Source organism: Chanodichthys erythropterus, chromosome 18 (assembly GCF_024489055.1).
Source record: "Chanodichthys erythropterus isolate Z2021 chromosome 18, ASM2448905v1, whole genome shotgun sequence".
In the NCBI taxonomy this organism is placed as follows: domain Eukaryota; kingdom Metazoa; phylum Chordata; class Actinopteri; order Cypriniformes; family Xenocyprididae; genus Chanodichthys; species Chanodichthys erythropterus.
Genome location: NC_090238.1, coordinates 24,934,144 through 24,958,649, shown reverse-complemented (window position 1 = coordinate 24,958,649; position 24,506 = coordinate 24,934,144). Strand labels below are relative to the sequence as shown.

General features: G+C 39.2%; 1 protein-coding gene across 1 annotated transcript in view; it reads right to left on the bottom strand.

Moving 5' to 3' along the window:
• Nucleotides 1–24,506, bottom strand: part of esrrga (estrogen-related receptor gamma a) — a 151,307-nt gene that overhangs the window by 104,641 nt on the left and 22,160 nt on the right. The window lies entirely within an intron of this gene.

The following is a 24,506-nucleotide window of genomic DNA, read 5'->3' as shown; positions in this document are numbered from 1 at the left end:
TTCCGTTAGTTATGGTGTGAACACAGCATAAGCTTGTTTTTTTTGGTTCAGGAGGAACTGTAAAAGGTGGCTGCTGTTTCCGTGCTCCGTGACTGGTGTCTATCTAACTCTGCAAAGATGTCCACGTGAGCAGGACGTGCGAAGGTATGAAAATACACACACTGATAGGCAGGTAGGACATTGTATCATTGAATTTGGACCGAATCGTCCACAGATACATTTAAAATACATTTAGACCACTTACTGTTCATTAGTGATTGCTATCAGGATGTGAAGAGACTTTCAACCAGCGTAACAAAAATAGTTTCTTGAACAAACTGCCTACACTGCCTTTAAACCAAACTTTTATTTTGATGAGTTGTTGTGAAGACCTTTGAGTTTCTGTGTGTATATATGATATGACAATAGTTTTACCAAATTAAATGGTGAAATACTCGTTGACTCAGAGCAGATCTGGAGATGAGGTTCATGTCCTCATACAGCTACCTAGCACTCTTCGTGGCCACTGGATAGATGCAGCAATTGTTTTAGTTATGCACCAGTATGGCGGTATTTTAAAAATACATATCGTCCATGAAACTGGTATACCGGATGAACTGGTATACTGCCTAGCACTACATTCTACTCTGTGCTACTCAAAAAGATACAAAAATAGTAGCAGAGTGGTTTTTAGCTTACTCTGTTCTATTGTGCTATACTTTTTTTCTCTATGCTACTCTATTATAATGATATATTAAGATGTCATAATAACTGGCAAATGATTTCATTCTCATGCTTTCAGCAGCCTCATCCACTTTGAAGATGGAAATTCAGCTTATTAAATAACTTGCAGCTCTAATTAACTGCCTCTACATGTAAATGATGACAGCAGCATTATCAGTTATTATCAGTTATTGCACTGACTACACTGATGACAGAGTCGGAGAGGAAGAGACTGGTTTGTATACACATGACAGCGAGTGGCGGTAAATCTGGCTTAATACAGTTAAACCGTATCACACACAGCGCACACCTACATCCTGATCTTTCTGTAAACACTGCATTATTTCCCACCCAACACTTCTTTTTAATGTGAACACGCTGCGCTCTTCAACAGGATGCATTTGCTGACAGCTCCTCATTCAGCGCTGCTGTAATACAGCGGTTCCAAACGACAGGCCGACGTGTCTCGGCAGAAGTGAGATTTAAAAAGGGAACGACTGAGAGACACAGAGATGGAGGAGATGGCGAGTGGAGGCTGACAGGAAAGGCAGGAGCCAGTGCACTTGGAGGAGCTGTCTAACAAGGTGCTGAGCACAGAAACCCAAGGGAGTCTCTGCTCTCTTACCCCTCAAGATTAGACGCCGGCAGTCAAGCAGGACATGAGAACAATGCGAAGGGGCGCTGGGGAGAGGGAGGTCCCCGAAAACAAGTCAGTCCTCATGTCACTTTCTCTCTCTCGTTCTCTCTGTGTGAGCACATCTCTAAACATCTCCTTATGTCAGGACAAATTGCTTAAGGTTCAGATCTTATTCTTTGGATCCTGAAAAAGCAATAAAGAATTAATATATGGCAGGGGGATGGAGAAGGGAGAGGCAGGGAAATAACGACACACAGTAACAGAGGAGGAAAAAAAAAACAAAAAAAAACATACACATGAAGACCAAACACTATAGGCCCTATTTAAACGATCTAAGCGCATGATCTGAAGCACACATCACAGGTGAACTTAGGGCGTGTTGGAATCCTCTTTTGCTAGTTTAACGATGGTCAGCATGTTCTGAAAGGGTTGTACCTAGGCTCTTAATGAGTCATGAGTGTGTTTTGGGCATAACGTGCAATAAACTAATCAGAGTCTCATCTCCCATTCCCTTCAAAGCCCGGAACACACCAAGCCGATGGTCAGCCATCAGGCAGTTTTTGTGCATCGGCCGAATAATTTTTTTCAGTGTGTTCCGCACCACCAGCTGAAGTTGGTTCTCGTCTGCTTTTTTCGGCCGATTCGACATGTTGAATCAGCGTCAGTCCGTGGGAGAGAGAAAGAACTCTGATTGGCTGTTCAGTATAGCAAACCACTAAGTTCACGAGAATATAAGCAAAAGTTATGAAAGCAAGCAAATAAGTCATGACGGCACAGAGAGAAGGTTGTTCTAATTTTACCTCATCTTACCTGAACACTCGAATGCATGAATATTTTCCATGGGTAGCACGAGCAGAGTGGAATAAAGAATGTGATCAGCATGATTGATATTCAATATTGTAAGCAAGCGCTGCTTTGTTTATGGTTTGTATACATGCAGTCTTAGTTTCGATTTCCCTTTTTGACGAATATAGACAAATATATCTACATAAATAAACAGTTATCTCCTTTATACGCAGGCGCAGAACGTGCATGCTAGTTGACAGTCAGCTGAAGTTCTTTCGGTGTGTTCAAGCACATTTTTTCTCTGACGCAGCCGACATGAGACGACAACACCGTCAGTTTTCATTGCCGCTAGTTCTCTGACGTCGGGTTGGTGTGTCCCGGCCTTAAAAGCCAGTTGCACTTGCACCAAGGCAAATTCGTTATTTATATGCCGGAATTTGCAAACGGAAAGACTGAACGCTTCTCCACAGAGGAATCCTTTTATTTTTAATATTTAAAAATGTTTGTGTGCTGCTGCGCATCCCTGTGTGTGTAACAAATATACGCGCGTTGTGCACCCGCCTATAGGTGCATATTACTAACGTGCCCTTTAAATAACAAATAAATAAATAAATACTAACTTTAGACCAGGATTTTGTTGGTCAATGGCGCAGTCTTTTTCAGTTGCCTCAAAATAGCAACATGACAACAATGTGGCTGAGCACACCTCGTTTTCAGACCACTATGCCCATGGCCGACCAGATAGGTAAGTGCATTTGCTGTTTAAACAATTAAAATGATAAGGGCGTCGGGCTGAAACTAGCAAAAAACACTTGTGTCGCATTATGCTGGGTATAAGAAAAGGCCTTATGTTGAGAAAAAGGGTGACTAAAGGCTCCGATATACTTCAAACCAAATTGAAGAATGAACTGATGTGACGTCATTTCGAACAAAAACAAGCCAAAACAAAGTTTGTTTTGTGTTCTTTTTGGAAGTTTGAAACGGCTTGCCAAAGTGAACTTTCAGGAAAAGTTTGCTCCATTTGCAAAACACCTTTATACTACCATTGGTCCGTGATGATAACGTAATAGGAAGTGTGCGCTGAGGCTCCGCCTTCATTTGCGTGGAACTAATCTCTGACTCATTTCGTCTGTATAGTTTGTTGAGGTAAGAGCTCCGCAGGTGAAAACATGAACACACTGGATAGCCGCTTTATAGTACAAAATTAAGTTGTGCTTCTGACGAAATGAGGCACTGACACTGTTTTTCATGTTTGATACTGTAAAGCTGCTTGCTTTTAAGCATTCTATTGAATAAAGTGCTATATAAATAAACTGACAGGAATGCTAATTTGCAGAGCTCGTGCTAACATATCACTGTTGTAATGATCAGACGCTTGCATGCTTTCTATAAAAATGCTTGCAGTTTTTCTCATTTTTGTTGTGTTTATTTTATTACTGAGAAGAAAGTGTACAGCACTTATTTACATATTCATCTAACCATCGCTCCCAGCAGTGTGGTCGGCGTCAGATGTTCGATTACAGTATATCGTTGGTCACGCTCAACCTCAAAAAAATTCCTAGACTAGTTCATTCCTAATGCTTGGCTCTAGCAAAGGCTTTAAAGTGGCTTAAGACATTTCAATATCTTCCTACTGACACCAGTTGATGAAATCCAGATGTCTACTGAACACTTAGCTATCACTGGTATTTGCACCACTGGCCACATGGCACACGCTCCGGCTGCCACCACAATAGTTCATCTCATGTGGTTGCAGAAAAAAAAAAATCTTGTGGTCACCCATATGCTACCATTGGCAACTGTAAAACATTGTACTTTATGGTTCTGCAAGTGAATCATTGCCCTTTAGTGACAGATGTTTGTGTAAGCTGACTGTTCAGTTTGAGAGTGCTGTTTTGTTAGAGAGGTGGGACTTTATCTCTGTCTTACTCTTTCTGTCTGACCTTACTCTCACAGTGATCACTGTTTCCTTCAAAGCCATTAGGGTCAGATTTCGCTCACCTTATATAGGAAGACGCTGCCCTTGAAGAATACATGGAGTCCTTAAGCAAATGTAGACTCACCAACTAGAGTGCTTTAAAAGGATGTAGAGGAGCACAGTACACACACACACACACACAGCAAAGTATTTGCATTCGGTCAGGCGTCAGGCTTCATCTTTGATGAAGTAAACAATGTGGCTTTATCTTATACCAACTTTTCACAGTTTATTTAAATTAAAAACAAACTTAAATTTCAGTTAGTTCATCAAACAAAGCTATCTCCTGTATATAAGAATACATAAGACTAGATTTTCCTCTTCAGAAGGCATAACGCTCAAGTAATATGTACCACTTATTCATTTCTAGGTTAACTATTCCATTAAAAATGTATTGTGGGTCTTGTGATTACTTGTCAAGCCACTAAAGACATTTCAAACACTAGCAATTGATACAAACATCAGCTTTGCAGATAAACATTAAATACAAAGCAAAGGCAAAAAAAAAAAAAAAAAAGAAAGAAAAGAAAAGAGAAGAAAAAAAAGCTAAACTCTGCTAATTAGCTTAGAGCTGCTAATGTGGTTAGTAAGTTAAGGAAGGGGTTTTGCCGGTTTATGGATTGTGCAGTTACGTGTCCTGTAATGAAGCTTGTAGAGGTTTGTGTTAGATAAGATCTCACCTTGGAGACCTTTACCCCACCTGACCTCTGAGGAGGCAAATCTCATCAAACCTATTTAGCTACAACAACGCTAAAGCTCTGTGAACAGTCACTTTTAAATGAGATTAGCATAAACACAACACCACTTCCTGTAGGGTTGACTTGTATATTTTTTTTTACACACCTACCATGACCCACATTTGAACTCGTTGTCCCTGTTTTTGAGACACTCTGTATGCTTCACCAATATGTATGGACGTATTCCTGGGCCCAAGGGATCATTCTAGGCTCTTCCGCAGGGGGTAAGAGACTTCCCTAATCATCTCAGAGATTACAAACATAGACAAAGGCCAAGGCAGATCTCCTGTCTCGCAGCACGGATGCACCGGCAACATGGATTTAAGGTGCCGTACACATGCACAGCTAATGCGAACCATAGGAAAACTACCTCATCGGCATTCATTACTCTAAACCAGATCCGTGCACCTGGAAAACTGGCTGCAAATTGGCTTCAGGTCTGAGGGAGGTAGACGAATACCGTGCCGTACCCATAATCCACGGCTCAAGTGGCACACCCACACATCTCCCCCGGACTACATGGGCCACAGAAACCGATCTCTCTGCCACATCAATATATTTCAACTTGAGCACCGAGGAGCAACAGGGAGATCAGCAGAATGGGGCGAAATAATAGAATATTCATCCCTCTAATCCATATTCAATTCTTCTGTCTCTCTTCTTTCTGCCTCTCATTTTCCCCCCTCTCTCCTTGGCCATGCATATGAGGTTTGGCTGTATATCTCATTTAAATGAGTCTTCTGTCGCTCCTTTCCTCCCTCTTCCTAAGTTAAACACGCACGTTCTCTTTCTGCCCCGCTGCACCACCCTGACAGGGCGAGGGCTTCCTCCTACTTTGGTAAAAGAGAGATGGAGGACCCTGTGGGTCAAAATCAAGCAATGAACAGACAGATGTTTAAAAAATGCAAAATGTTACCCTGAAACAAGACAGGGTGAAGTAAACACCAGGCATCTTCATCTGAAAAGATCCCGTGGATGGATGAGGTCTGATCAGCTGTGCATTTGATAAGATTTAGAGGAAAGGAGGCATCTCACAGCTCATCTCTGAAATGAGGGATACCAATGGAGTTTTGGACTGCTTGATGCTTTATTGTGGTCTAAAGCAAGATAATGTGGATATGTGATATTATAACTTAAATCAGTAGGAGAAATTTGCGAGGGATAAAGTATAGTCATTGCAAAACAAACCCTGACAAGGTGCTCGGGAGCCTGACAGAGCAGAAACCTGAAGGGTTTTATTTTTTAATAATTATTGGTTAACTCAATGTTATGCCTCTTATTACAGCTAAAATAAAATGTACATTAAATAATAATTTGAGGTGAAATTATTTTATCATTTTACCTTATCTTAAGCTTTAGCTAAAAAAAATACTCAATTATAAGGTGTACAAAACAATCTGCCAAACAATACGTTAATTACTGCAAAATATTACAGAAATATTAATATTGAAGTCATCTGAGGTCACAATATTCGATACTGGCGACAGTTGTGTTTGTATGAAACAAGAGAGTGAGTTTGTGGTGTGATACGAAAGTAGCACCGGTTTCAGTTACCCTGATGAGAGGTCTGAGCGTTGCCATGGGCAACTATGAACATTAGGAAATATTGGACTACTGAATGCTGTGATTGACCAATCAGAATCAAGAATCCCATAGAGCCGTGTATTCAAATCTTTTAACACTTTACAATAAAGTTGCATTTATTAATGCATTAGCTATAGTAGTATAAACAATAGCTATAGTACATTAATAAATTAACATCAACCTACACTACTGTTAAAAGTTTGGGATCAGTAATATTTTTGGAAATATTAGAAGTCTCTTATGCATACCAAGGCTGCATTTATTTGATCAAAATACAGTAATATTGTGAAATTATTAAAACACTGTTTTCTATTTTAATATATGTGGAAATGTAATTTACTCTTGTTATGGCAAAGCTGAATTTTCAGCAGCCATTACTCCAGTCTTCAGTGTCACATGATCCTTCAGAAAACATTTGGTGCTTAAAAAACTAATACATTTTTGTCTGGATTCATAGATGAACAGAAAGTTAATCTAAAAGAACACCATCTTATTTCAAAATAGAAATTAGGGCTGGGCGATGTATCGAATGCTTTTGTCACGCGCATTTCTTCAGTAAAGCCGGTTCCCTGATTACCGCTAAATCGTCATCACCTGCTTTCAAATGAAGCGGCATTTAATAGACAGAGCCGTAGATCACTGATAAGACACGCAATATCGCGTTCAATATCGACGGCGATACATATCGATATTGAACGCGATATTGCGTGTCTTATCAGTGATCTTTTGTAACATTAGAGAAACAAAGAGATTTATAATGTATCCTTTCTGAATAAAGTAATATTTAATAAAAAAAAAAAAAAAAACTGACCCCTGACTTTTAAATGGTAGTGTAAAGTATTAAATGCAGTAAAAATGTTGTTAATTGTTTGTTTGTGATACTTATTGTGTTTCATCACAAACAGATTTTCATAGGCAAACCTGTGTCCTGTGTGTAGTGAGTGGTCTTGTGATCTGGCAATTCTCTCCATGTCCACGTTGTCCTGTTCACACCAAGAATGAGACAGCAACTAATCAACATGCCCCCCCCCCCCTCCTCTACTTTCTCATTCTCAGTATGTAACATCCCCCCACCACTCCTGGTCTCCATCTATCTATCCGACTAACTATTCCTCTATCATCCTCAGATTACAGGATAAATGAACGGAGCCATTACTGCTGTGCGCTAACAGGCCCTTCAAGTGCACGGTGACAAATATGGATACATTTCAGGACCACTGAAGCCACGGAGGAATAATTTTGTAGATTTCATCAAGAGTTCTAATTATGTTCCTGTCAAGTCCAGAACGCAGCAATCCATAACTGAGGAAAGCACTCATAGACGATCCGCCGCACGGGCGTAATTTATGCCCCGCAGAAAAAGATGTGGAGCCTTTTGTGTATCAGCATGCACAACACCTTCTGACTAACAAGAGAAGATGGAGGAAAAGAGGAGGAAGTTGAGTGAGTGATTGGAGGAATGGGGGGGCTACTTTGTGGCCGCATTAAAGCGGTTTCATCTATTAAACCGATCTTTTTTTCCTCAAATATTTCCTGTAACAAAGGATTTGTTTTCAGTGCGGGACTTTAAGAAGTCTTCAGCTCTTCAGTCGAGAAGACGACAGCAGGAGGACGGATCTGACAGGCCAATGAAGCTTGAGCTATTACTGAAGCAGCCACCGTCTGCTTTTGTCAGTGCATTGAAACAGAAGAGACCAAAGCAAGCACAAACGGTTCACAAAAATGGAGAAAGGGAAGGAAAATGTACAGGGGGGAAAAAAGGGTGAGAGGGCATTGAGGAGAGAGGGAGGGCACAGGACTGCTCAAGGTCTTTCCAGTTACCCAACTTCATCCTAATGAGATCTGCCTTGATTAATGGTGTCAATTCGGCAGAAAAGAATAAAAAGGATGTGGGCATTATTGTGTGTTTGATGCAGGCAATGATAGGTAAGAATCACCGACCACACCTTTCACACACCTTTATGATTTCCCTTTTTTAACTTTAGTGAGTGTGTAATGTTGCTGTTTGAGCATAAACAACATCTGCAAAGTTACGACGCTCAAAGTTCAATGAAAAGGGAGATATACAAAGGGAGTGTCTGACTCCGGTTTGAACAATGTAATGAACACCATTACTGACAATCGTCATTTTGGCTGCGTGTGAGATTCTCTCCAGCTTTGTTGTTGTAGAAGCACAAGCTGTTAAAGCCCTCTTTTGGAAAGCAGGCCCGGAACCACAGCTCATTCACATTTAAAGGGACACCCACAAAAATGGTGTGTTTTTGCTCACACCCAAATAGGGGTAAATTTGACAAGCTATAATAAATGATCTGTGGGGTATTTTGAGCTGAAACTTCACAGACACATTTTAGGGACACCAGACACTTATAGTACATCTTATAAAAGGGGCATTACAGGTCCCCTTTAAAATAAATCAAGGTGTGGTCAGGTAAAGCAGTCAATCTTCAGGTAAACTGTTGAATGTTACAAAGGAAAAAAAAGATGACCCAGTTGTCAACTAATGCAATATTTTATAGTTAAGTTAATAGGAATAATAAGGTGTGTTTGCAAGTAAATATCTGATACATAATTTAAATTGATTATGGCTTTTTTTTTTATGATTCATTAGTATTTCAAAAAATGTGCTGAGGATATAAATGTACATTAACACTAAAATAAAAGAAAAAAAAGAGCTTGGCTCTTTGACTTGGGCTAATAGCAATCATGTTTCAACCATCCAGTGGCTGGATACTTAAGGGGGTCGCACACCGGACACGAAGCTCAGCGCCGCGCAGCATGGCGCCATGTCTTTAAAATTCGAACGCATTGTTTTCTATGAGAGCACGCACACTGGCGGCGACATTCGCCGCCTATCCGCGGCGCCCAGCAACCACTCAGGAAGTTGTTTAAAATCCTGCCGCGCCACAGAGCGCCATGTACATTGTTTTACATTAAATGTATATTTTATTTCTCTCAAATCGTCGTTAATGTACATACTGACTTCACCCTGTGCTGCAAGATACATCAGTTTCACATTCTTAGTTTAACAGATTGAATAAAGTCTAAAAATGTATAATAAACGTAGCATTTTCTTTCCTTTTGCTTTGTTGTGGCATTTTTCCATGTACACTAACCTCAGTGCAAAATATTAAAGCATAGGCATGTAACGTTTCCCTGTTGACGTAAAACACCCCCATTGTGCAGCTCTTCTATCAGGAGTCGAGTCAAAATTGAACTCGCACGTATATAATGTGTGCGGCCGGTGTGCGATACCTGTGAGTTGTTCCGGTGTGTGACCCACTTTACATGTAGCATTTATGTTAAAATCCAACTTGATCTCATGAGAACGTTTAAAGGTGCAGTAAGCAACTTCTGAGAAACACTCTTGAAAATGGATTGGACCAAGAACTACAACACACTTTTAGCCATCAGCAGTAGGAGAGATTTTAAGAAAGACTGTAGAAAGAGAGATGGCTGAGAGACATTACAAAAGAGAAAAGGACAGAGGAATATCACTGGAAAAAGAAGGGTTAATATCAGGCAACAGCTTTAGGTCAGTGGTAATATTTTAAAAGACCTAAGCATGAAGGCCTGAAAATAGAAATGAGTAACATTGGTTTTGCTATGTTTCACAGAACCAAGATATGCTGTTGTTGTAATGTTAGCTATAGTAACAGGACAGTTGAGACATTTTTTTTGTCTGGAGCTGGTGTGCTGCTGACTACACTCTTGTGTACAATATGTTTCTTTTTTTGTTCTTCCTTGTCGATCGTTCATCTTTGTTTTATTTATTACAAAAATAAATGACTAAAATAATTCATAAAGATACATTCACTCTTGCATTGTGTGTTTGTGCATTTTGGGGGCGGAGCTATGAAGAGAGGGGTGTGTTTGTTTGGATTGATTTCAAATATCAAAAGTGTTTCTCAGAAATTGCTTACTACACCTTTAAGTGTTTTAAAAAGTTGCAATTTTGTATGAATCAGTTATATGTGATTTTAAATTTGTAATAAAGAAAAAAGTAAGTTTGAACTTAACCCTGTCCTAACCACCCCTAACCCTCAGTGGGGCATGAGCAAGTCAAACGAAAATGAATAGATGAGATTGTACAAAAATGTACAAATGCAATCATACAAATTCATATGAATTTGACACCAATTTGTCAAAATGAAATAGTTACAAATTGTCATGAGACTTGGACAAAAAATCTAATTATTGTGTGTTTGTATCTGAGTATTGTGTGCATGCTGGTCCATAGTGGTGGTTAGGGTCCATCTATTTCTGAGCTGATGACATTTCCTGTATCAGGGGACCCCATTAGAGGAAAGAGGGAGAAAAGACCCTCCACTTCACCACCAAAAGGAAGAGTGGGGTTGTTTACACCTCCAACTCAGGATGGATGAGTCTCAATTGAGTCTCTGTGTCCTGGTATAAATCTGAGACCATCTTTATGTATACAACAAAAAGAAGGAAGCCCTGACATTTGCCTGTTTAGTTGATCTTCTTGTAACTAATCCATTGCCCCCATGTCTTGATGTCCACCTGCTTACACAATGTGAGAATTTACTGTGTACATATTAAATATTTAAACAGCATATCATGAAAACAAAAATAGATCAAGCTCTTCTATTTCAAAAGAGCAATTAAAGCTGTTCATAACCTGTTTCACAACTTAGGAAGGGAAGTTTGACAATCACAATCAACTGAATGTTAACATATTACTGCACACATTTACCTATGTATGTGATCTGACATCTGCCATCTTTGCTGCAGAATCTGGTATACACGCTAGGAGCACTTTAAGTGTGTCAGATCTTAGTTTAACCTCCATGACATTGCTGGAGTCTTTCTCCTCCCACAAACAGCCTATTCGGATGGGCAGAAAGGAGAGGCTTGTTTTGATATTCTACATTGAACCACAAACTGAATTTATGGTTCCAACATTTCTTGAGACAATTGTGAGATTTAATAAAGGGAGGTAAATATGCTTTCTCTCTCTCTTTTCTCTCTCAATGTCCTCATAAACACACACACATACTCTTACAAATACCCACACAGAGCAAACTGGGTGCTCTGATTGAATTGGATCATTTATCAGAGCACAAATATTGTAGGCAGGCTGATGATGACAGAAGCAATCGCAGACTGCTCTCTGTGAGTTCAGCTGTTTCGTTGCTGGTTTCATTGGCTAGCGGGCGGCCCTCTTCCAGGACAATGAACCTCTCCATGTTTGGTTAACAGGAGAAATAGCATTTGATTTGAGAAGGAGCTGTAACAATGTCAGTCAAACAGAAACGGCAAGTCCATGAGTGCAAGTAAAGGTGAACAACATCAAGTTATTTTAATATTACAAATGTAAATATGACTTCATGACTTGCACAGTTTGGGTTGTGCACCATTCAAAATTGCATTAATTATATTATATATACACATTTAATTTTATATATACAGTGCTCAGCGTAAATGAGTACACCCCCTTTGAAAAGTAACATTTTAAACAATCTCTCAATGAACACAAAAACAATTTCCAATATAGCTGCAAGCAGCAATTACGGGGCCAAGCACAAAAACGGCAGAAGAAGCCAGCCAACATGGCTGGGAGCATCAGACCAACAGCAGCAGTGAGCAATTAGAAAAAAAAGTTATTAGCATTTTTGTCAATTTTGTTATAACTTTTGACCACAAGGTGGCGCTGGTCCGAAACTTCTCAGGCTCCTTCAGGGCATTGTCCTGATGACCCATACCAAATTTATGAATTTTGGTCAAACCCATCAGAAGTTATAAGCAAAAATAGCCATTATTCATATCTCCACTCCAGTAGGTGGCGCTGCGCCGAAACACTGTATGATGCCTCAGGTCATGCTTGTGATGACACGTACCAAGTTTGGTCTGAATATGATAAAGCATTGCAGAGATACAGCTTCAAGAGTCATTTTTGCATCACATCTCAAATGTTTTGCTCTGGTATACGAAAACGGTTTGACTTATCAACTTGAAATCCATAACTTTTTGTCGGCATGGTCTGAAGATGATACGGTTCAATTTTGGTGAAAATCGGAGCAACGGTCTAGGAGGAGTTCGAAAAAGTAGGTTTTTAAAGTAAAACAATATGGCGGACAGGAATTTCAGCTGACTATGGCAAATTTGATATCTTTGTTCTCAGCATGACCCAAGGAATCTACTGAGACCAGTTTCATTACAATTGGTTAATATAGACAAAAGTTATTAGCATTTTTGTAAATTTTGTTATAACTTTTGACCACAAGGTGGTGCTGGTCCGAAACTTCTCAGGCTCCTTCAGGGCATTGTCCTGATGAACCATACCAAATTTATGAATTTTGGTCAAACCCATCAGAAGTTATAAGCAAAAACAGCCATTTTTCATATCTCCACTCCAGTAGGTGGCGCTGTGCTGAAACATTGTATGATGCCTCAGGTCATGCTTGTGATGACACATACCAAGTTTGGTCTGAATATGATAAAGCATAGCAGAGATACAGCTTCAAGAGTCATTTTTGCATCATGCCTCAAATTCGTTGCTCTGGTATGCGAAAACGGTTTGACTTATCGACTTGAAATCCATAACTTTTTGTCAGCATGGTCTGAAGATGATACGGTTCGATTTTGGTGAAAATCGGAGCAACGGTCTAGGAGGAGTTCGAAAAAGTAGGTTTTTAAAGAAAAACAATACGGCGGACAGGAAGTTCAGCTGACTATGGAAAGTTTGATATCTATGTTCTCAGCATGACCCAAGGAATCTACTGAAAACAGTTTCATTACAATCGGTTAATATACTCAAAAGTTATTAGCATTTCTGTAAATTTTGTTATAACTTTTGACCACAAGGTGGCGCAGTGCTGAAACTTCTCAGGCTCCTTCAGGGTATTGTGCTGGGGACCCATACCGAGTTTCGTAACGATACGCTAATGCGTTCGTAAAATACAGCATTTTAGCACGAAATTCAAAATAGCCGACGGCCAAAATGTCCGATATGGGAAAATTGGATATCATTTGACTCGGCATGATACCCCGAATCCAACAAGACCAAATTTATGATTTTTGGACAAACCCATCAGAAGTTATAAGCAAAAATATCCATTTTTCATATCTCCGCACCAGTAGGTGGCGCTGAGCCGAAACACTGCATGGTGCCTCAGGTCATGCTTGTGAAGACATGTATCAAGTTTGGTCTGAATATGATAAAGTGTTGCAGAGATACAGCCTTACTTCTATTTTCGCAAGCGCTACGTACAATTCGTTCGTGTGTTTTTCGAAAACGGTTTGAGCAATCGACTTGAATTCCATAACTTTTTGTCACCATGGTCTGAAGATGATCTGGTTTAATTTTCATGAAAATCGGACTAACGGCCTAGGAGGAGTTCGAAAAAGTAGGTTTTTCAGAAAATTCAAAATGGCGGAAAAATTTTCATGACGGAAAATGACGTCATATGATGCAATCGATTCGTCTTGACCCAAGGAATCATAGGAAAAAAGAATTTTGTTTCTAGCCCTTATGGTTCAAAAGTTATTAGCATAAACATAAGTGCAACTTTGGACAGCTGGTGGCGCTAGAGGGATTGAGTTAGAGACTCCAAATTTGCTATGGACAAAGGTCATTCTGTCCTCTAACTGTGTGCCAAATTTCACAACTTTCCCGCAAGCGGTTCTATGGGCTGCCATAGACTTCAAGAGCGGAAGAAGAAGAAGAATAATAAATATAGCTGCAAGCAGCAATTACGGGGCCAAGCACAAAAACGGCAGAAGAAGCCAGCCAACATGGCTGGGAGCATCAGACCAACAGCAGCAGTGAGCAATTAGAAAAAAAAGTTATTAGCATTTTTGTCAATTTTGTTATAACTTTTGACCACAAGGTGGCGCTGGTCCGAAACTTCTCAGGCTCCTTCAGGGCATTGTCCTGATGACCCATACCAAATTTATGAATTTTGGTCAAACCCATCAGAAGTTATAAGCAAAAATAGCCATTATTCATATCTCCACTCCAGTAGGTGGCGCTGCGCCGAAACACTGTATGATGCCTCAGGTCATGCTTGTGATGACACGTACCAAGTTTGGTCTGAATATGATAAAGCATTGCAGAGATACAGCTTCAAGAGTCATTTTTGCATCATATCTCAAATGTTTTGCTCTGGTATACGAAAACGGTTTGACTTATCAACTTGAAATCCATAACTTTTTGTCGGCATGGTCTGAAGATGATACGGTTCAATTTTGGTGAAAATCGGAGCAACGGTCTAGGAGGAGTTCGAAAAAGTAGGTTTTTAAAGTAAAACAATATGGCGGACAGGAATTTCAGCTGACTATGGCAAATTTGATATCTTTGTTCTCAGCATGACCCAAGGAATCTACTGAGACCAGTTTCATTACAATTGGTTAATATAGACAAAAGTTATTAGCATTTTTGTAAATTTTGTTATAACTTTTGACCACAAGGTGGTGCTGGTCCGAAACTTCTCAGGCTCCTTCAGGGCATTGTCCTGATGAACCATACCAAATTTATGAATTTTGGTCAAACCCATCAGAAGTTATAAGCAAAAACAGCCATTTTTCATATCTCCACTCCAGTAGGTGGCGCTGTGCTGAAACATTGTATGATGCCTCAGGTCATGCTTGTGATGACACATACCAAGTTTGGTCTGAATATGATAAAGCATAGCAGAGATACAGCTTCAAGAGTCATTTTTGCATCATGCCTCAAATTCGTTGCTCTGGTATGCGAAAACGGTTTGACTTATCGACTTGAAATCCATAACTTTTTGTCAGCATGGTCTGAAGATGATACGGTTCAATTTTGGTGAAAATCGGAGCAACGGTCTAGGAGGAGTTCGAAAAAGTAGGTTTTTAAAGAAAAACAATACAGCGGACAGGAAGTTCAGCTGACTATGGAAAGTTTGATATCTATGTTCTCAGCATGACCCAAGGAATCTACTGAAAACAGTTTCATTACAATCGGTTAATATACTCAAAAGTTATTAGCATTTCTGTAAATTTTGTTATAACTTTTGACCACAAGGTGGCGCAGTGCTGAAACTTCTCAGGCTCCTTCAGGGTATTGTGCTGGGGACCCATACCAAGTTTCGTAACGATACGCTAATGCGTTCGTAAAATACAGCATTTTAGCACGAAATTCAAAATAGCCGACGGCCAAAATGTCCGATATGGGAAAATTGGATATCATTTGACTCGGCATGATACCCCGAATCCAACAAGACCAAATTTATGATTTTTGGACAAACCCATCAGAAGTTATAAGCAAAAATATCCATTTTTCATATCTCCGCACCAGTAGGTGGCGCTGAGCCGAAACACTGCATGGTGCCTCAGGTCATGCTTGTGAAGACATGTATCAAGTTTGGTCTGAATATGATAAAGTGTTGCAGAGATACAGCCTTACTTCTATTTTCGCAAGCGCTACGTACAATTCGTTCGTGTGTTTTTCGAAAACGGTTTGAGCAATCGACTTGAATTCCATAACTTTTTGTCACCATGGTCTGAAGATGATCTGGTTTAATTTTCATGAAAATCGGACTAACGGCCTAGGAGGAGTTCGAAAAAGTAGGTTTTTCAGAAAATTCAAAATGGCGGAAAAATTTTCATGACGGAAAATGACGTCATATGATGCAATCGATTCGTCTTGACCCAAGGAATCATAGGAAAAAAGAATTTTGTTTCTAGCCCTTATGGTTCAAAAGTTATTAGCATAAACATAAGTGCAAATTTGGACAGCTGGTGGCGCTAGAGGGATTGAGTTAGAGACTCCAAATTTGCTATGGACAAAGGTCATTCTGTCCTCTAACTGTGTGCCAAATTTCACAACTTTCCCGCAAGCGGTTCTATGGGCTGCCATAGACTTCAAGAGCGGAAGAAGAAGAAGAAGAATAATAAGCGTACGGAACGCCAACAATAACAATAGGTGCCTAAGCACCTTCGGTGCTTGGCCCCTAATAAGCGTACGGAACGCCAACAATAACAATAGGTGCCTAAGCACCTTCGGTGCTTGGCCCCTAAAAATGTTGACAAGACTAAGTTTTATATAACATGTTTAACTTATAACATGAAAGTAATGTTAAATATAGCTGCAAGCAGCAATTACGGGGCCAAGCACAAAAACGGCAGAAGAAGCCAGCCAACATGGCTGGGAGCATCAGACCAACAGCAGCAGTGAGCAATTAGAAAAAAAAGTTATTAGCATTTTTGTCAATTTTGTTATAACTTTTGACCACAAGGTGGCGCTGGTCCGAAACTTCTCAGGCTCCTTCAGGGCATTGTCCTGATGACCCATACCAAATTTATGAATTTTGGTCAAACCCATCAGAAGTTATAAGCAAAAATAGCCATTATTCATATCTCCACTCCAGTAGGTGGCGCTGCGCCGAAACACTGTATGATGCCTCAGGTCATGCTTGTGATGACACGTACCAAGTTTGGTCTGAATATGATAAAGCATTGCAGAGATACAGCTTCAAGAGTCATTTTTGCATCATATCTCAAATGTTTTGCTCTGGTATACGAAAACGGTTTGACTTATCAACTTGAAATCCATAACTTTTTGTCGGCATGGTCTGAAGATGATACGGTTCAATTTTGGTGAAAATCGGAGCAACGGTCTAGGAGGAGTTCGAAAAAGTAGGTTTTTAAAGTAAAACAATATGGCGGACAGGAATTTCAGCTGACTATGGCAAATTTGATATCTTTGTTCTCAGCATGACCCAAGGAATCTACTGAGACCAGTTTCATTACAATTGGTTAATATAGACAAAAGTTATTAGCATTTTTGTAAATTTTGTTATAACTTTTGACCACAAGGTGGTGCTGGTCCGAAACTTCTCAGGCTCCTTCAGGGCATTGTCCTGATGAACCATACCAAATTTATGAATTTTGGTCAAACCCATCAGAAGTTATAAGCAAAAACAGCCATTTTTCATATCTCCACTCCAGTAGGTGGCGCTGTGCTGAAACATTGTATGATGCCTCAGGTCATGCTTGTGATGACACATACCAAGTTTGGTCTGAATATGATAAAGCATAGCAGAGATACAGCTTCAAGAGTCATTTTTGCATCATGCCTCAAATTCGTTGCTCTGGTATGCGAAAACGGTTTGACTTATCGACTTGAAATCCATAACTTTTTGTCAGCATGGTCTGAAGATGATACGGTTCAATTTTGGTGAAAATCGGAGCAACGGTCTAGGAGGAGTTCGAAAAAGTAGGTTTTTAAAGAAAAACAATACAGCGGACAGGAAGTTCAGCTGACTATGGAAAGTTTGATATCTATGTTCTCAGCATGACCCAAGGAATCTACTGAAAACAGTTTCATTACAATCGGTTAATATACTCAAAAGTTATTAGCATTTCTGTAAATTTTGTTATAACTTTTGACCACAAGGTGGCGCAGTGCTGAAACTTCTCAGGCTCCTTCAGGGTATTGTGCTGGGGACCCATACCGAGTTTCGTAACGATACGCTAATGCGTTCGTAAAATACAGCATTTTAGCACGAAATTCAAAATAGCCGACGGCCAAAATGTCCGATATGGGAAAATTGGATATCATTTGACTCGGCATGATACCCCGAATCCAACAAGACCAAATTTATGATTTTTGGACAAACCCATCAGAAGTTATAAGCAAAAATATCCATTTTTCATATCTCCGCACCAGTAGGTGGCGCTGAGCCGAAACACTGCATGGTGCCTCAGGTCATGCTTGTGAAGACATGTATCAAGTTTGGTCTGAATATGATAAAGTGTTGCAGAGATACAGCCTTACTTCTATTTTCGCAAGCGCTACGTACAATTCGTTCGTGTGTTTTTCGAAAACGGTTTGAGCAATCGACTTGAATTCCATAACTTTTTGTCACCATGGTCTGAAGATGATCTGGTTTAATTTTCATGAAAATCGGACTAACGGCCTAGGAGGAGTTCGAAAAAGTAGGTTTTTCAGAAAATTCAAAATGGCGGAAAAATTTTCATGACGGAAAATGACGTCATATGATGCAATCGATTCGTCTTGACCCAAGGAATCATAGGAAAAAAGAATTTTGTTTCTAGCCCTTATGGTTCAAAAGTTATTAGCATAAACATAAGTGCAAATTTGGACAGCTGGTGGCGCTAGAGGGATTGAGTTAGAGACTCCAAATTTGCTATGGACAAAGGTCATTCTGTCCTCTAACTGTGTGCCAAATTTCACAACTTTCCCGCAAGCGGTTCTATGGGCTGCCATAGACTTCAAGAGCGGAAGAAGAAGAAGAATAATAATAAGCGTACGGAACGCCAACAATAACAATAGGTGCCTAAGCACCTTCGGTGCTTGGCCCCTAATAAGCGTACGGAACGCCAACAATAACAATAGGTGCCTAAGCACCTTCGGTGCTTGGCCCCTAATAATAAGCGTACGGAACGCCAACAATAACAATAGGTGCCTAAGCACCTTCGGTGCTTGGCCCCTAATAATATAACTTAGAGGACAACATTTTCTGTTTTACTCAAATTAGGGTGATGCAAAAATGAGTACACCCCACTGAAAGTCTCTGGAGCAAAGCTAAATTTTAGATCTAACAAGAATTCAACCACAGGTGAGTCTAATTATTTATTACACAGGTGTCCAGCAGACAGTTGATTATAAAAGGGTGTTAAAACCCCTTCCCATTTCATGCTGTCAGCAATGGCACCACATGGAAGAGAAATGTCACAAGACCTGAGAAAGAAAATAATTTCTTTACACCAGAAAGGTGAAGGCTACAAGATGATCAGCAAAGCTTTACTTATCAGTGAGAATAATGTAGAAAAAGTGGTACAAAAATTTTAAAAAGATGAAACTGAGAGAGTCACAGAGTCTAGCTCATCCACAGAAGTTAACACCTCGACAAGAGCGTCTTCTGATGGGAAGTGTTGAAGAAAATCGGCATGCAAGTTCACTGCAGTTATCTAAAGAAGTAGAAAGCCAAACTGGGGTGACTATTTCCTGTGAAACAATACGGTGTACACTGCAGAGGAATGACATTCATGGGTGCTGTCCACGAAAGAAGCCTCTCCTAAAGCCCAGGCACAAAAAAGCCCGCCTAGATTTTGCCAGGGCCCATACGGACAAAGATGAAGACTACTGGGTACTCTATACTCTGGAGTGATGAGACCAAGATAAATGTTTTTGGAACGGATTGCTTCAAAACTGTATGGCGTCGCAAAGGTGAGGAATACAAAGAAAAATGCATGGTGCCTACAGTGAATCATGGTGGTGGCAGTGTCCTTATGTGGGGCTGCATGAGTCGGGGAGCTGCATTTCATTGATGGAATCATGAATTCACATGACGCCATCAATACTGCTCTATACTGAAAGAGAAGATGCTACCATCACTCCATGCCCTTGGTCGTCGTGCATTTTTCCAACATGATAATGATCCTCAACACACATCTATGGCCACTGTTGGATTTCTGAAGAAGAACAGGGTGAAAGTGATTCAGTGGCTCCTGATTTGAACCCAATCAAACACCTATGGGGAATTCTGTTGAGCATCACTCCAGCATCCAGTCTCTAAAAGAGGTCATTCTTGAAGAATGGAAAAAGATAGATGTTGAAAAATGTCGCCAACTTGTTCATTCCATGCCTAGAAGATTTGGTGCTGTCATTAAAAATCATGGAGGCCATACAAAGTACTAAATGTAGTAGTTTTTGTTGTGGGGTGTACTCATTTTTGCATCACCCTAATTTGAGTAAAACTGAAAAATATGTAATCTAAGTTATATTGTTAACCTTACTTTCATGTTATAAGTTAAACAGATGTTATATTAAACTTAGTCTTGTCAACATTATGGAATTATTTCTTCATTTAATTTCTTCTAATTTGAATTTTCACCCAACCCTGGTGTAAACCATGTAAACCAGAGACAGAGAGTGAGGTGTGAGCAGTATTGCCGTTATCCTCTGTCTGCTCTCCAGTGACAGGACCCCTCTATCTCCTTTTCCCCCTTCTTTCTTCCGCTCCCACCTCCTTCTCTGCTCTCGGCTCAGTCAAGCACAACTAAGCCAGCATTGGAGGAACAATGAGGCCATTTACAGTAATCATTTCTTTTCACACTTACTGATGCTCTTAAAAGGTGCAAGGGATCGTGAACTACCTCTACCCGACTCCACATGGCAATATCCCATCCAATTAGAGGCGGCGACCACAGCAGCAAACACAAGGCCTGGTCAGTTGGGATAATCTAACCAATCACTGTGCATATCCTCACCCATCTGTGAATTTATGGTCAATGTCTGACTTAATAATGTGATGCAGCTTAAACTGTGTATTTAATTCAGTTTTAGGGTTTTCATTCATGTTTATGTATTAATCTAGATTTTTTGCTTCTTTTAATTTTAGTCTTAGCTTGAATATTTACAACAATTCTGTCACGGCAATGAATATGAGACATTACTTTTCTGAAAAGATTTTAGCATACAGATGTTGTGGTGTCGTAAGCTCTCTTAGAAAAGTTGCATTTCTAAATTCACCCCCTTTAAAGTATTAATAACCAATTTCAAAAACACATTTAAAGACAATTAATGCCGGACTTCAAATTACTGTTTTTGTGCAACAAAAAGATAGATAGACAATAAATAAAAAGTACTCTATGCACACAAACACAAGGACTTTTATGAGTTAAAACGCTTTACAATACGATTTCATTTGTTAACATTTGTTAATGCATTAACTAACATGAACTAACAACAAGCAATACATTTTTTATACAGCATTTATTAACCTTTGTTAAATGTTAATGAAAACATTCATGTTCATTTTCTTATCCGTCCTCAGTGCATTAACTAACGTTAATTGATACCACATTTGCTAATTTTATTAAATTCTGTAAAAGTATTGTTCATTGTTAGTTTATGTTAATGTAGTTAATTAATGTTAACAAATGAAACCTTATTGTAGCATTAAAGTTAAATTAAAAAAATAAAGACAAGGGATGAGAACTCAACAGCATGTCCACAATTATGCCACAGCTATGACAAATTGCATATTTCAATATAATAAATCAAATAATCAGTCAGCAATGTACTTACAAAAACATCCTATTGAGCTGAAGTAAAAACATCCTCCTCCTCCTACCCTCCACACAAAAGATTTCACCTCTCCAAATGATCAATTTTGACTCTCTAAAAGGGAACAGTCACTCAAATAGACAACCTGGGGATACCACATATAAATATACATAAGAAATTAATAAAGCACCTGGGATTTCTTTGATACAGTGGCCAAAGACCCTTTTGAGAAGAACCACTTAGGCACATTGAGGTCAGCACAGGTAGCGAGTGCAGAGCCCCGCTCAGGTTAGCAGACTCAAAGTCAGGCTAACATAATCTGAGCTCCAAAACTCAGATCACACTCTGATGATCCAATTAAAGGGAGGAGACTATGCAATCAGGCCAGCCGCAGGCTAGCTAACAGACGCAGAGGCGCTAACATCAATTTCTTAAGTGCTTCTAAAGGATTACGAATGCCAGGCTCTGCCTTAGGGTGGAAACATCTAACCCGTTCCTCCACGCCACATTACTGTAATTGGGTAGTGAAATTACAGCAGGAGGGGCCTCAAAGGAAGGTTTCCGCTGAGGGGCGATTGTGTGTGGTTTTGACTTTGTCTTTAGGAAAACCTGGATGCTTTTATATACTGGAAGTCCATGATTTACAGTAGAAGTTAAGATCAACTGACAGCAGTAGTGGCATTAAATTAATTACCACAAATATTAATTTCCAGTTGTCCCTCCTTTTCTTCAAAAAAATCTAAATCTTGTTTAGGGTGAGACATTTACTACTGAGGTGAATGAGATTCAAAACCGTTAAAGTACTGTTTCATAGACATAAGCACTATTGACAGTGTTGTCGGTCACTGAAATTTAAAAAATATGATGCTTTGAGCGCTGTAGAGCGGAGTAGACCTGTCTGCTGATACATGCCTGCTTTCAAACTCTCCCATTCCCGCTTTCAAATTCAAACACTTCCGTGTGCTTTCAAACGCTCCTGTGCGTTGATCATTGTAGCCAATCACAGACATATCTGATGAGCATGTGAACACAAAGGCCAATCAGAGGTGATTACAAATCTGCTCAACAGCACTCACAGCGTCATATTTTTTAAATTTTAGTACCGACTTGGTATCGCGGTTGGTACTTTTGACAACACCACTAAACATTTTTATAAACATAATGAGTTTTTTTTTACTAAAGTTATACCTAATTTCATAGCTATGTCATGATGACAAATAATTGCCATAAACACTAATATGACTGTGAAAATTATTCAATTGATATATTATTTATGTCTCTATGACAAAAAATGAGTATTTTAAGTCTGTTTTGCTGCAATGTGAAAAAAAAAACTGCAAAACGCGCCGGCGCGTTTTCAGACCTCAGAGTGTTAAATAATTTACATCTCAAATACAGAAGTTTTTAACAGATTAATTAATGTACATTTTGTTATAAAATTGTAAATCTCAACATTTCTGCTTTTAAATCCTCCTAAAATGTCCCATTCACATCCATTGTAACCTTGATTTTGGCTCTTTTTTAAAAAAAGTAATGAGTCAATTTTTTTTGTGCTAATCAAACTTGTACTGAACTTGAAATATTCCTTTAACCAAGGTGAAGTGTGTAATTTCTGTGCTGCTAGCATCATCAAATGAAAAATAATGACTGTTTTCAAACTTTTTTTTTTTTTGAAAACACCCTCTGTTTGTCATTGGTCAGGCAATCAAATAGCCCCGCCCCAAACTAACAACATTGGTGGGGTCAATATTACTGTTGCCAGGCAGAATGCTCAACCAAATAGAGCAAGGATAGCATTTTTGATAGCATGACAATGTTTACACTTTGAGAGAAGTGTAGCTGTCTTGACATATTAAAGGGATAGTTTGCCCAAAAATGAAAATTCTGTAATCACTTACTCTCCCTTAAGTTGTTCCAAACCTGAGTTTCTTTCTTTTGTTGAACCCACACACAAAAAAAGATATTTTATAGCATGTTGGTAATCAAACAGTTGACAGTAGCATTTGACTTCCATAGAAGAATAGATACTATGGAAGTCAATTGATCCTGTCAAATGTCTTGTTACCAACATTTTTTAAAATATCTTATTTTGTGTTTAGCAGAAGAAAGAAAGGTTTGGAACAATTTGAGGGTGAGTAAATAATGACAATTTTTGGGGTGAACTATCCATTTTAAGCTGGTGTAGGAAAAAGCATTTTAACATTAAAAATCACGTACTACATCTTCAAATTTTCTTTGTGTTTTCTTGTCAGACTGCTGAGCAGTGACAATTCTTGCCTTAACCAGGTTGTGCACTCGCTTTCTGTTTTATATTCACTTTGAATAGTAAGATGTGCCAGCTGGTGACGCATACAAAAAGGAAAAAATGCTGCGTAATATGTGCTTCATAATGCATATTCACACACAAAAAAAGTATTAGCATACACTCTGCATGATAATACAATTAAATTGTACCAACTTCTCAATAATACAATTGCTTGTTCAGGTTATTACAGTGAATGCTGAACTGGTGCCGTTAGGTTTTATTCAACCGCTACAATAGCTCTCAAACAGAGCATAATTATAAAATTGTCAATTTGACATATTCTTCCAAAAAGCCAATAAAGCTTATCTAAACAGTGAAATTGCCACTTCAGATGTAGTCAATTTGTGCAGCCAAAGAACAGCACTGGAGAGCTGTTCTCCATATTCAGACGAGCCAAAAATGTGTGTGTTGTTCCTCTATTCCCCTAATCTCACTCTAATCTGCTGAACCGATAAAGGCCAGACACCTGACTCCATCAAGAGAGTGTTATCTGGGGTGTGAAAGGGCACACAAATACTCACATACCAAAAAAAAAAAAAAAATCTTGTTTGAATATTATAAAGGGCAGAAAACCCCCTTGTTCTATCTGTGTGTATCTATATTAATACACTGATTAAGAAGTGACTGAAAGGTAAGACCTCACATTCTGGCCGCAAGCACCCTTTTTATTGAGTCTACTAATACCAGAGGTGTTTGTTTAAATAGCATATTATCTTCAATAACACATTAGGAAGGAAATAATATTTATGCCTTAT